Consider the following 12,198-nt stretch of genomic DNA (forward strand, 5'->3'; position numbering starts at 1 on the left):
AAAGGTATTTAAATGCTCTACCCACAACTGCAAACCAAAATGTTCTACGATCTCTCGTTTCCGAAAAATTCGTCAAAAAGTAAAATTGCAGAATTTCGACCCTTTCCCAGCTCATCACAAATTATCTTTCGATTGCTCTATTTCCTCAACCAAGCCTCCAAACATGATGCGGTTTTCACTAAAATACAGAGCATCGACCCACCTTTCAATTGATGCATAGATCTCAAAAATGATTTTTTTTTCAGTCATTCGAGAAAATCGTGGGCCCCTTGCCGAAAAAAATGAGTATTTTCAAAACTATTTCCCACCCAATCAAAATACACATCAAAAGAAAGGTATTTAAATGCTCTACCCACAACTGCAAACCAAAATGTTCTACGATCTCTCGTTTCCGAGAAATTCGTCAAAAAGTAAAATTACAGAATTTCGACCCTTTCCCAGCTCATCACAAATTATCTTTCGATTGCTCTATTTCCTCAACCAAGCCTCCAAACATGATGCGGTTTTCACTAAAATACAGAGCATCGAAAAACCTTTCATTTGATGCATAAATGTCAACAGTTATTTTTCTTCAGTTTTTCGAGAAAATCGTGGGCTAACCCCTTGCCCAAAAAAAGTAGTATTTTCATTACTATTTGCCACCCAATCAAAATACACATCAAAAGAAAGGTATTTAAATGCTCTACCCACAACTGCAAACCAAAATGTTCTACGATCTCTCGTTTCCGAAAAATTCGTCAAAAGTAAAATTACAGAATTTCGACCCAGCCCACCACAAATTATCTTTCGATTGCTCTATTTCCTGAACCAAGCCTCCAAACATGATGCGGTTTTCACTAAAATACAGAGCATCGACCCACCTTTCAATTGATGCATAAATCTCAAAAATGATTTTTTTTTCAGTCATTCGAGAAAATCGTGGGCTAACCCCTTGCCCAAAAAAAGTAGTATTTCCAAAACTATTTCCCACCCAACCAAAATACACATCAAAAGAAACGTATTTAAATGCTCTACCCACAACTGCAAACCAAAATGTTCTACGATCTCTCGTTTCCAAAAAATTCGTCAAAAGTAAAATTACAGAATTTCGACCCAGCCCACCACAAATTATCTTTCGATTGCTCTATTTCCTCAACCAAGCCTCCAAACATGATGCGGTTTTCACTAAAATACAGAGCATCGACCCACCTTTCAATTGATGCATAAATGTCAACAGTTATTTTTCTTCAGTTTTTCGAGAAAATCGTGGGCACCCCTTGCCCAAAAAAAGTAGTATTTTCAATACTATTTGCCACCCAATCAAAATACACATCAAAAGAAAGGTATTTAAATGCTCTACCCACAACTGCAAACCAAAATGTTCTACGATCTCTCGTTTCCGAAAAATTCGTCAAAAAGTAAAATTACAGAATTTCGACCCTCTCTCAGCTCATCACAAATTATCTTTCGATTGCTCTATTTCCTCAACCAAGCCTCCAAACATGATGCGGTTTTCACTAAAATACAGAGCATCGACCCACCTTTCAATTGATGCATAAATGTCAACAGTTATTTTTCTTGAGTTTTTCGAGAAAATCGTGGGCTAACCCCTTGCCCAAAAAAAGTAGAATTTTCAATACTATTTGCCACCCAATCAAAATACACATCAAAAGAAACGTATTTAAATGCTCTACCCACAACTGCAAACCAAAATGTTCTACGATCTCTCGTTTCCGAAAAATTCGTCAAAAAGTAAAATTACAGAATTTCGACCCAGCCCACCACAAATTATCTTTCGATTGCTCTATTTCCTGAACCAAGCCTCCAAACATGATGCGGTTTTCACTAAAATACAGAGCATCGACCCACCTTTTAATTGATGCATAGATCTCAAAAATGATTTTTCTTCAGTTTTTTGAGAAAATCGTGGGCTAACCCCTTGCCCAAAAAAAGTAGTATTTTCATTACTATTTGCCACCCAATCAAAATACACATCAAAAGAAAGGTATTTAAATGCTCTACCCACAACTACAAACCAAAATGTTCTACGATCTCTCGTTTCCGAAAAATTCGTCAAAAGTAAAATTACAGAATTTCGACCCAGCCCACCACAAATTATCTTTCGATTGCTCTATTTCCTGAACCAAGCCTCCAAACATGATGCGGTTTTCACTAAAATACAGAGCATCGACCCACCTTTCAATTGATGCATAGATCTCAAAAATGATTTTTTTTCAGTTTTTTGAGAAAATCGTGGGCTAACCCCTTGCCCAAAAAAAATAGTATTTTCAAAACTATTTCCCACCCAATCAAAATACACATCAAAAGAAAGGTATTTAAATGCTCTACCCACAACTGCAAACCAAAATGTTCTACAATCTCTCGTTTCCGAAAAATTCGTCAAAAAGTAAAATTATAGAATTTCGACCCTTTCCCAGCTCATCACAAATTATCTTTCGATTGCTCTATTTCCTCAACCAAGCCTCCAAACATGATGCGGTTTTCACTAAAATACAGAGCATCGACCCACCTTTCAATTGATGCATAAATCTAAAAAATGATTTTTTTCAGTTTTTTGAGAAAATCGTGGGCTAACCCCTTGCCGAAAAAAAGTAGTATTTTCAAAACTATTTCCCACCCAATCAAAATACACATCAAAAGAAAGGTATTTGAATGCTCTACCCACAACTGCAAACCAAAATGTTCTACGATCTCTCGTTTCCAAAAAATTAGTCAAAAAGTAAAATTACAGAATTTCGACCCAGCCCACCACAAATTATCTTTCGATTGCTCTATTTCCTCAACCAAGCCTCAATTGATGCATAAATGTGAAAAATGATTTTTCTTCAGTTTTTCGTGAAAATCGTGGGCTAACCCCTTGGCGAAAAAAAGTAGTATTTTCAAAACTATTTCCCACCCAATCAAAATACACATCAAAAGAAAGGTATTTAAATGCTCTACCCACAACTGCAAACCAAAATGTTCTACGATCTCTCGTTTCCGAAAAATTCGTCAAAAAGTAAAATTATAGAATTTCGACCCTTTCCCAGCTCATCACAAATTATCTTTCGATTGCTCTATTTCCTCAACCAAGCCTCCAAACATGATGCGGTTTTCACTAAAATACAGAGCATCGACCCACCTTTCAATTGATGCATAGATCTCAAAAACGATTTTTTTTTTTCAGTTTTTTGAGAAAATCGTGGGCTAACCCCTTGCCCAAAAAAAATAGTATTTTCAAAACTATTTCCCACCCAATCAAAATACACATCAAAAGAAAGGTATTTAAATGCTCTACCCACAACTGCAAACCAAAATGTTCTACGATCTCTCGTTTCCGAAAAATTCGTCAAAAAGTAAAATTACAGAATTTCGACCCCGCCCACCACAAATTATCTTTCGATTGCTCTATTTCCTGAACCAAGCCTCCAAACATGATGCGGTTTTCACTAAAATACAGAGCATCGACCCACCTTTCAATTGATGCATAGATCTCAAAAATGATTTTTTTTCAGTTTTTTGAGAAAATCGTGGGCTAACCCTTTTGCCCAAAAAAAATAGTATTTTCAAAACTATTTCCCACCCAATCAAAATACACATCAAAAGAAAGGTATTTAAATGCTCTACCCACAACTGCAAACCAAAATGTTCTACGATCTCTCGTTTCCAAAAAATTAGTCAAAAAGTAAAATTACAGAATTTCGACCCTTTCCAAGCTCATCACAAATTATCTTTCGATTGCTCTATTTCCTGAACCAAGCCTCCAAACATGATGCGGTTTTCACTAAAATACAGAGCATCGACCCACCTTTCAATTGATGTATAAATGTCAACAGTTATTTTTCTTCAGTTTTTCGAGAAAATCGTGGGCTAACAACCCCTTGCCGAAAAAAAGTAGTATTTTCAAAACTATTTCCCACCCAATCAAAATACACATCAAAAGAAAGGTATTTAAATGCTCTACCCACAACTGCAAACCAAAATGTTCTACGATCTCTCGTTTCCAAAAAATTAGTCAAAAAGTAAAATTGCAGAATTTCGACCCAGCCCACCACAAATTAGCTTTCGATTGCTCTATTTCCTCAACCAAGCCTCCAAACATGATGCGGTTTTCACTAAAATACAGAGCATCGACCCACCTTTCAATTGATGCATAAATGTCAACAGTTATTTTTCTTCAGTTTTTCGAGAAAATCGTGGGCTAACAACCCCTTGCCGAAAAAAAGTAGTATTTTCAAAACTATTTCCCACCCAATCAAAATACACATCAAAAGAAAGGTATTTAAATGCTCTACCCACAACTGCAAACCAAAATGTTCTACGATCTCTCGTTTCCGAAAAATTCGTCAAAAAGTAAAATTACAGAATTTCGACCCAGCCCACCACAAATTATCTTTCGATTGCTCTATTTCCTCAACCAAGCCTCCAAACATGATGCGGTTTTCACTAAAATACAGAGCATCGACCCACCTTTCAATTGATGCATAGATCTCAAAAATGATTTTTTTTCAGTTTTTTGAGAAAATCGTGGGCTAACCCCTTGCCGAAAAAAAGTAGTATTTTCAAAACTATTTCCCACCCAATTAAAATAGACATCAAAAGAAAGGTATTTAAATGCTCTACCCACGACTGCAAACCAAAATGTTCTACGATCTCTCGTTTCCGAAAAATTCGTCGAAAAGTAAAATTACAGAATTTCGACCCTTTCCCAGCTCATCACAAATTATCTTTCGATTGCTCTATTTCCTCAACCAAGCCTCCAAACATGATGCGGTTTTCACTAAAATACAGAGCATCGACCCACCTTTCAATTGATGCATAGATCTCAAAAATGATTTTTTTTTCAGTTTTTTGAGAAAATCGTGGGCTAACCCCTTGCCCAAAAAAAGTAGTATTTTCATTACTATTTGCCACCCAATCAAAATACACATCAAAAGAAAGGTATTTAAATGCTCTACCCACAACTACAAACCAAAATGTTCTACGATCTCTCGTTTCCGAAAAATTCGTCAAAAGTAAAATTACAGAATTTCGACCCAGCCCACCACAAATTATCTTTCGATTGCTCTATTTCCTGAACCAAGCCTCCAAACATGATGCGGTTTTCACTAAAATACAGAGCATCGACCCACCTTTCAATTGATGCATAGATCTCAAAAATGATTTTTTTTCAGTTTTTTGAGAAAATCGTGGGCTAACCCCTTGCCCAAAAAAAATAGTATTTTCAAAACTATTTCCCACCCAATCAAAATACACATCAAAAGAAAGGTATTTAAATGCTCTACCCACAACTGCAAACCAAAATGTTCTACAATCTCTCGTTTCCGAAAAATTCGTCAAAAAGTAAAATTATAGAATTTCGACCCTTTCCCAGCTCATCACAAATTATCTTTCGATTGCTCTATTTCCTCAACCAAGCCTCCAAACATGATGCGGTTTTCACTAAAATACAGAGCATCGACCCACCTTTCAATTGATGCATAAATCTAAAAAATGATTTTTTTCAGTTTTTTGAGAAAATCGTGGGCTAACCCCTTGCCGAAAAAAAGTAGTATTTTCAAAACTATTTCCCACCCAATCAAAATACACATCAAAAGAAAGGTATTTGAATGCTCTACCCACAACTGCAAACCAAAATGTTCTACGATCTCTCGTTTCCAAAAAATTAGTCAAAAAGTAAAATTACAGAATTTCGACCCAGCCCACCACAAATTATCTTTCGATTGCTCTATTTCCTCAACCAAGCCTCAATTGATGCATAAATGTGAAAAATGATTTTTCTTCAGTTTTTCGTGAAAATCGTGGGCTAACCCCTTGGCGAAAAAAAGTAGTATTTTCAAAACTATTTCCCACCCAATCAAAATACACATCAAAAGAAAGGTATTTAAATGCTCTACCCACAACTGCAAACCAAAATGTTCTACGATCTCTCGTTTCCGAAAAATTCGTCAAAAAGTAAAATTATAGAATTTCGACCCTTTCCCAGCTCATCACAAATTATCTTTCGATTGCTCTATTTCCTCAACCAAGCCTCCAAACATGATGCGGTTTTCACTAAAATACAGAGCATCGACCCACCTTTCAATTGATGCATAGATCTCAAAAACGATTTTTTTTTTTCAGTTTTTTGAGAAAATCGTGGGCTAACCCCTTGCCCAAAAAAAATAGTATTTTCAAAACTATTTCCCACCCAATCAAAATACACATCAAAAGAAAGGTATTTAAATGCTCTACCCACAACTGCAAACCAAAATGTTCTACGATCTCTCGTTTCCGAAAAATTCGTCAAAAAGTAAAATTACAGAATTTCGACCCCGCCCACCACAAATTATCTTTCGATTGCTCTATTTCCTGAACCAAGCCTCCAAACATGATGCGGTTTTCACTAAAATACAGAGCATCGACCCACCTTTCAATTGATGCATAGATCTCAAAAATGATTTTTTTTCAGTTTTTTGAGAAAATCGTGGGCTAACCCTTTTGCCCAAAAAAAATAGTATTTTCAAAACTATTTCCCACCCAATCAAAATACACATCAAAAGAAAGGTATTTAAATGCTCTACCCACAACTGCAAACCAAAATGTTCTACGATCTCTCGTTTCCAAAAAATTAGTCAAAAAGTAAAATTACAGAATTTCGACCCTTTCCAAGCTCATCACAAATTATCTTTCGATTGCTCTATTTCCTGAACCAAGCCTCCAAACATGATGCGGTTTTCACTAAAATACAGAGCATCGACCCACCTTTCAATTGATGTATAAATGTCAACAGTTATTTTTCTTCAGTTTTTCGAGAAAATCGTGGGCTAACAACCCCTTGCCGAAAAAAAGTAGTATTTTCAAAACTATTTCCCACCCAATCAAAATACACATCAAAAGAAAGGTATTTAAATGCTCTACCCACAACTGCAAACCAAAATGTTCTACGATCTCTCGTTTCCAAAAAATTAGTCAAAAAGTAAAATTGCAGAATTTCGACCCAGCCCACCACAAATTAGCTTTCGATTGCTCTATTTCCTCAACCAAGCCTCCAAACATGATGCGGTTTTCACTAAAATACAGAGCATCGACCCACCTTTCAATTGATGCATAAATGTCAACAGTTATTTTTCTTCAGTTTTTCGAGAAAATCGTGGGCTAACAACCCCTTGCCGAAAAAAAGTAGTATTTTCAAAACTATTTCCCACCCAATCAAAATACACATCAAAAGAAAGGTATTTAAATGCTCTACCCACAACTGCAAACCAAAATGTTCTACGATCTCTCGTTTCCGAAAAATTCGTCAAAAAGTAAAATTACAGAATTTCGACCCAGCCCACCACAAATTATCTTTCGATTGCTCTATTTCCTCAACCAAGCCTCCAAACATGATGCGGTTTTCACTAAAATACAGAGCATCGACCCACCTTTCAATTGATGCATAGATCTCAAAAATGATTTTTTTTTCAGTCATTCGAGAAAATCGTGGGCCCCTTGCCGAAAAAAATGAGTATTTTCAAAACTATTTCCCACCCAATCAAAATACACATCAAAAGAAAGGTATTTAAATGCTCTACCCACAACTGCAAACCAAAATGTTCTACGATCTCTCGTTTCCGAGAAATTCGTCAAAAAGTAAAATTACAGAATTTCGACCCTTTCCCAGCTCATCACAAATTATCTTTCGATTGCTCTATTTCCTCAAACAAGCCTCCAAGCATGATGCGGTTTTCACTAAAATACAGAGCATCGACCCACCTTTCAATTGATGCATAGATCTCAAAAATTATTTTTTTTTCAGTCATTCGAGAAAATCGTGGGCCCCTTGCCGAAAAAAAGGAGTATTTTCAAAACTATTTCCCACCCAATCAAAATACACATCAAAAGAAAGGTATTTAAATGCTCTACCCACAACTGCAAACCAAAATGTTCTACGATCTCTCGTTTCCGAAAAATTCGTCAAAAAGTAAAATTACAGAATTTCGACCCTTTCCCAGCTCATCACAAATTATCTTTCGATTGCTCTATTTCCTCAACCAAGCCTCCAAACATGATGCGGTTTTCACTAAAATACAGAGCATCGACCCACCTTTCAATTGATGCATAGATCTAAAAAATGATTTTTTTTTTCAGTTTTTTGAGAAAATCGTGGGCTAACCCCTTGCCCAAAAAAAATAGTATTTTCAAAACTATTTCCCACCCAATCAAAATACACATCAAAAGAAAGGTATTTAAATGCTCTACCCACAACTGCAAACCAAAATGTTCTACGATCTCTCGTTTCCGAAAAATTCGTCAAAAAGTAAAATTACAGAATTTCGACCCTTTCCCAGCTCATCACAAATTATCTTTCGATTGCTCTATTTCCTCAACCAAGCCTCCAAACATGATGCGGTTTTCACTAAAATACAGAGCATCGACCCACCTTTCAATTGATGCATAGATCTAAAAAATGATTTTTTTTCAGTTTTTTGAGAAAATCGTGGGCTAACCCCTTGGCGAAAAAAAGTAGTATTTTCAAAACTATTTCCCACCCAATCAAAATACACATCAAAAGAAAGGTATTTGAATGCTCTACCCACAACTGCAAACCAAAATGTTCTACGATCTCTCGTTTCCAAAAAATTAGTCAAAAAGTAAAATTACAGAATTTCGACCCAGCCCACCACAAATTATCTTTCGATTGCTCTATTTCCTCAACCAAGCCTCAATTGATGCATAAATGTGAAAAATGATTTTTCTTCAGTTTTTCGTGAAAATCGTGGGCTAACCCCTTGGCGAAAAAAAGTAGTATTTTAAAAACTATTTCCCACCCAATCAAAATACACATCAAAAGAAAGGTATTTAAATGCTCTACCCACAACTGCAAACCAAAATGTTCTACGATCTCTCGTTTCCGAAAAATTCGTCAAAAAGTAAAATTATAGAATTTCGACCCTTTCCCAGCTCATCACAAATTATCTTTCGATTGCTCTATTTCCTCAACCAAGCCTCCAAACATGATGCGGTTTTCACTAAAATACAGAGCATCGACCCACCTTTCAATTGATGCATAGATCTCAAAAATGATTTTTTTTCAGTTTTTTGAGAAAATCGTGGGCTAACCCTTTTGCCCAAAAAAAATAGTATTTTCAAAACTATTTCCCACCCAATCAAAATACACATCAAAAGAAAGGTATTTAAATGCTCTACCCACAACTGCAAACCAAAATGTTCTACGATCTCTCGTTTCCAAAAAATTAGTCAAAAAGTAAAATTACAGAATTTCGACCCTTTCCAAGCTCATCACAAATTATCTTTCGATTGCTCTATTTCCTGAACCAAGCCTCCAAACATGATGCGGTTTTCACTAAAATACAGAGCATCGACCCACCTTTCAATTGATGCATAAATGTCAACAGTTATTTTTCTTCAGTTTTTCGAGAAAATCGTGGGCTAACAACCCCTTGCCGAAAAAAAGTAGTATTTTCAAAACTATTTCCCACCCAATCAAAATACACATCAAAAGAAAGGTATTTAAATGCTCTACCCACAACTGCAAACCAAAATGTTCTACGATCTCTCGTTTCCAAAAAATTAGTCAAAAAGTAAAATTGCAGAATTTCGACCCAGCCCACCACAAATTAGCTTTCGATTGCTCTATTTCCTCAACCAAGCCTCCAAACATGATGCGGTTTTCACTAAAATACAGAGCATCGACCCACCTTTCAATTGATGCATAAATGTCAACAGTTATTTTTCTTCAGTTTTTCGAGAAAATCGTGGGCTAACAACCCCTTGCCGAAAAAAAGTAGTATTTTCAAAACTATTTCCCACCCAATCAAAATACACATCAAAAGAAAGGTATTTAAATGCTCTACCCACAACTGCAAACCAAAATGTTCTACGATCTCTCGTTTCCGAAAAATTCGTCAAAAAGTAAAATTACAGAATTTCGACCCAGCCCACCACAAATTATCTTTCGATTGCTCTATTTCCTCAACCAAGCCTCCAAACATGATGCGGTTTTCACTAAAATACAGAGCATCGACCCACCTCTCAATTGATGCATAAATGTCAACAGTTATTTTTCTTCAGTTTTTCGAGAAAATCGTGGGCTAACCCCTTGCCCAAAAAAAGTTGTATTTTCAAAACTATTTCCAACCCAATCAAAATACACATCAAAAGAAAGGTATTTAAATGCTCTACCCACAACTGCAAACCAAAATGTTCTACGATCTCTCGTTTCCGAAAAATTCGTCAAAAAGTAAAATTACAGAATTTCGACACAGCTCACCACAAATTATCTTTCGATTGCTCTATTTCCTCAACCAAGCCTCCAAACATGATGCGGTTTTCACTAAAATACAGAGCATCGACCCACCTCTCAATTGATGCATAAATGTCAACAGTTATTTTTCTTCAGTTTTTCGAGAAAATCGTGGGCTAACCCCTTGCCCAAAAAAAGTTGTATTTTCAAAACTATTTCCAACCCAATCAAAATACACATCAAAAGAAAGGTATTTAAATGCTCTACCCACAACTGCAAACCAAAATGTTCTACGATCTCTCGTTTCCGAAAAATTCGTCAAAAAGTAAATTTACAGAATTTCGACCCTTTCCCAGCTCATCACAAATTATCTTTCGATTGCTCTATTTCCTCAACCAAGCCTCCAAACATGATGCGGTTTTCACTAAAATACAGAGCATCGACCCACCTTTCAATTGATGCATAAATGTCAACAGTTATTTTTCTTCAGTTTTTCGAGAAAATCGTGGGCTAACCCCTTGCCCGAAAAAAGTAGTATTTTCAATACTATTTGCCACCCAATCAAAACACACATCAAAAGAAAGGTATTTAAATGCTCTACCCACAACTGCAAACCAAAATGTTCTACGATCTCTCGTTTCCGAAAAATTCGTCAAAAAGTAAAATTACAGAATTTCGACACAGCTCACCACAAATTATCTTTCGATTGCTCTATTTCCTGAACCAAGCCTCCAAACATGATGCGGTTTTCACTAAAATACAGAGCATCGACCCACCTCTCAATTGATGCATAAATGTCAACAGTTATTTTTCTTCAGTTTTTCGAGAAAATCGTGGGCTAACCCCTTGCCCAAAAAAAGTTGTATTTTCAAAACTATTTCCAACCCAATCAAAATACACATCAAAAGAAAGGTATTTAAATGCTCTACCCACAACTGCAAACCAAAATGTTCTACGATCTCTCGTTTCCGAAAAATTCGTCAAAAAGTAAAATTACTGAATTTCGTCCCTTTCCCAGCTCATCACAAATAATCTTTCCATTGCTCTATTTCCTCAACCAAGCCTTCAAATATGATGCGGTTTTCACTAAAATACAGAGCATCGACCCACCTTTCGATTGATGCATAAATCTCGAAAATGTCTTTTACAGTTTCTCGAGAAAATCTTGGGCTAACCCCTTGCCGAAAAAAAGTAGTATTTTCAAAACTATTTCCCACCCAATCAAAATACACATCAAAAGAAAGGTATTTGAATGCTCTACCCACAACTGCAAACCAAAATGTTCTACGATCTCTCGTTTCCGAAAAATTCGTCAAAAAGTAAAATTACAGAATTTCGACCCAGCTCATCACAAATTATCTTTCGATTGCTCTATTTCCTCAACCAAGCCTCCAAACATGATGCGGTTTTCACTAAAATACAGAGCATCGACCCACCTTTCAATTGATGCATAAATCTCAAAAATGTCTCTTACAGTTTCTCGAGAAAATCGTGGGCTAACCCCTTGCCAAAAAAAGTAGTATTTTCAAAACTATTTCCCACCCAATCAAAATACACATCAAAAGAAAGGTATTTGAATGCTCTACCCACAACTGCAAACCAAAATGTTCTACGATCTCTCGTTTCCGAAAAATTCGTCAAAAAGTAAAATTACAGAATTTCGACCCAGCTCATCACAAATTATCTTTCCATTGCACTATTTCCTTAACTAAGCCCCCAAACAAGATGCGATTTTCACATAATACAGATCATCAACCCACCTTTCAATTGATGCATAAATCTCCCCGCTGGCTGTACTGGACGGAGTTACGAATTCATGCCGAGTACTAAAGCAAAATTTAAAGACAAAAATGGTGACCCGAATTAGTACACGAGTTGGGGAAGTAAATATTATAAAGTTGGAAGGACTTTTATAATGTTTACCCTCGGAGGATTGCGCCCACCCTTGTATCCGTCGGATAGCAACATGGCTACTGCAAATTATAAATGAT

This window comes from Eupeodes corollae, chromosome 1 (assembly GCF_945859685.1).
Source record: "Eupeodes corollae chromosome 1, idEupCoro1.1, whole genome shotgun sequence".
Taxonomy (NCBI): domain Eukaryota; kingdom Metazoa; phylum Arthropoda; class Insecta; order Diptera; family Syrphidae; genus Eupeodes; species Eupeodes corollae.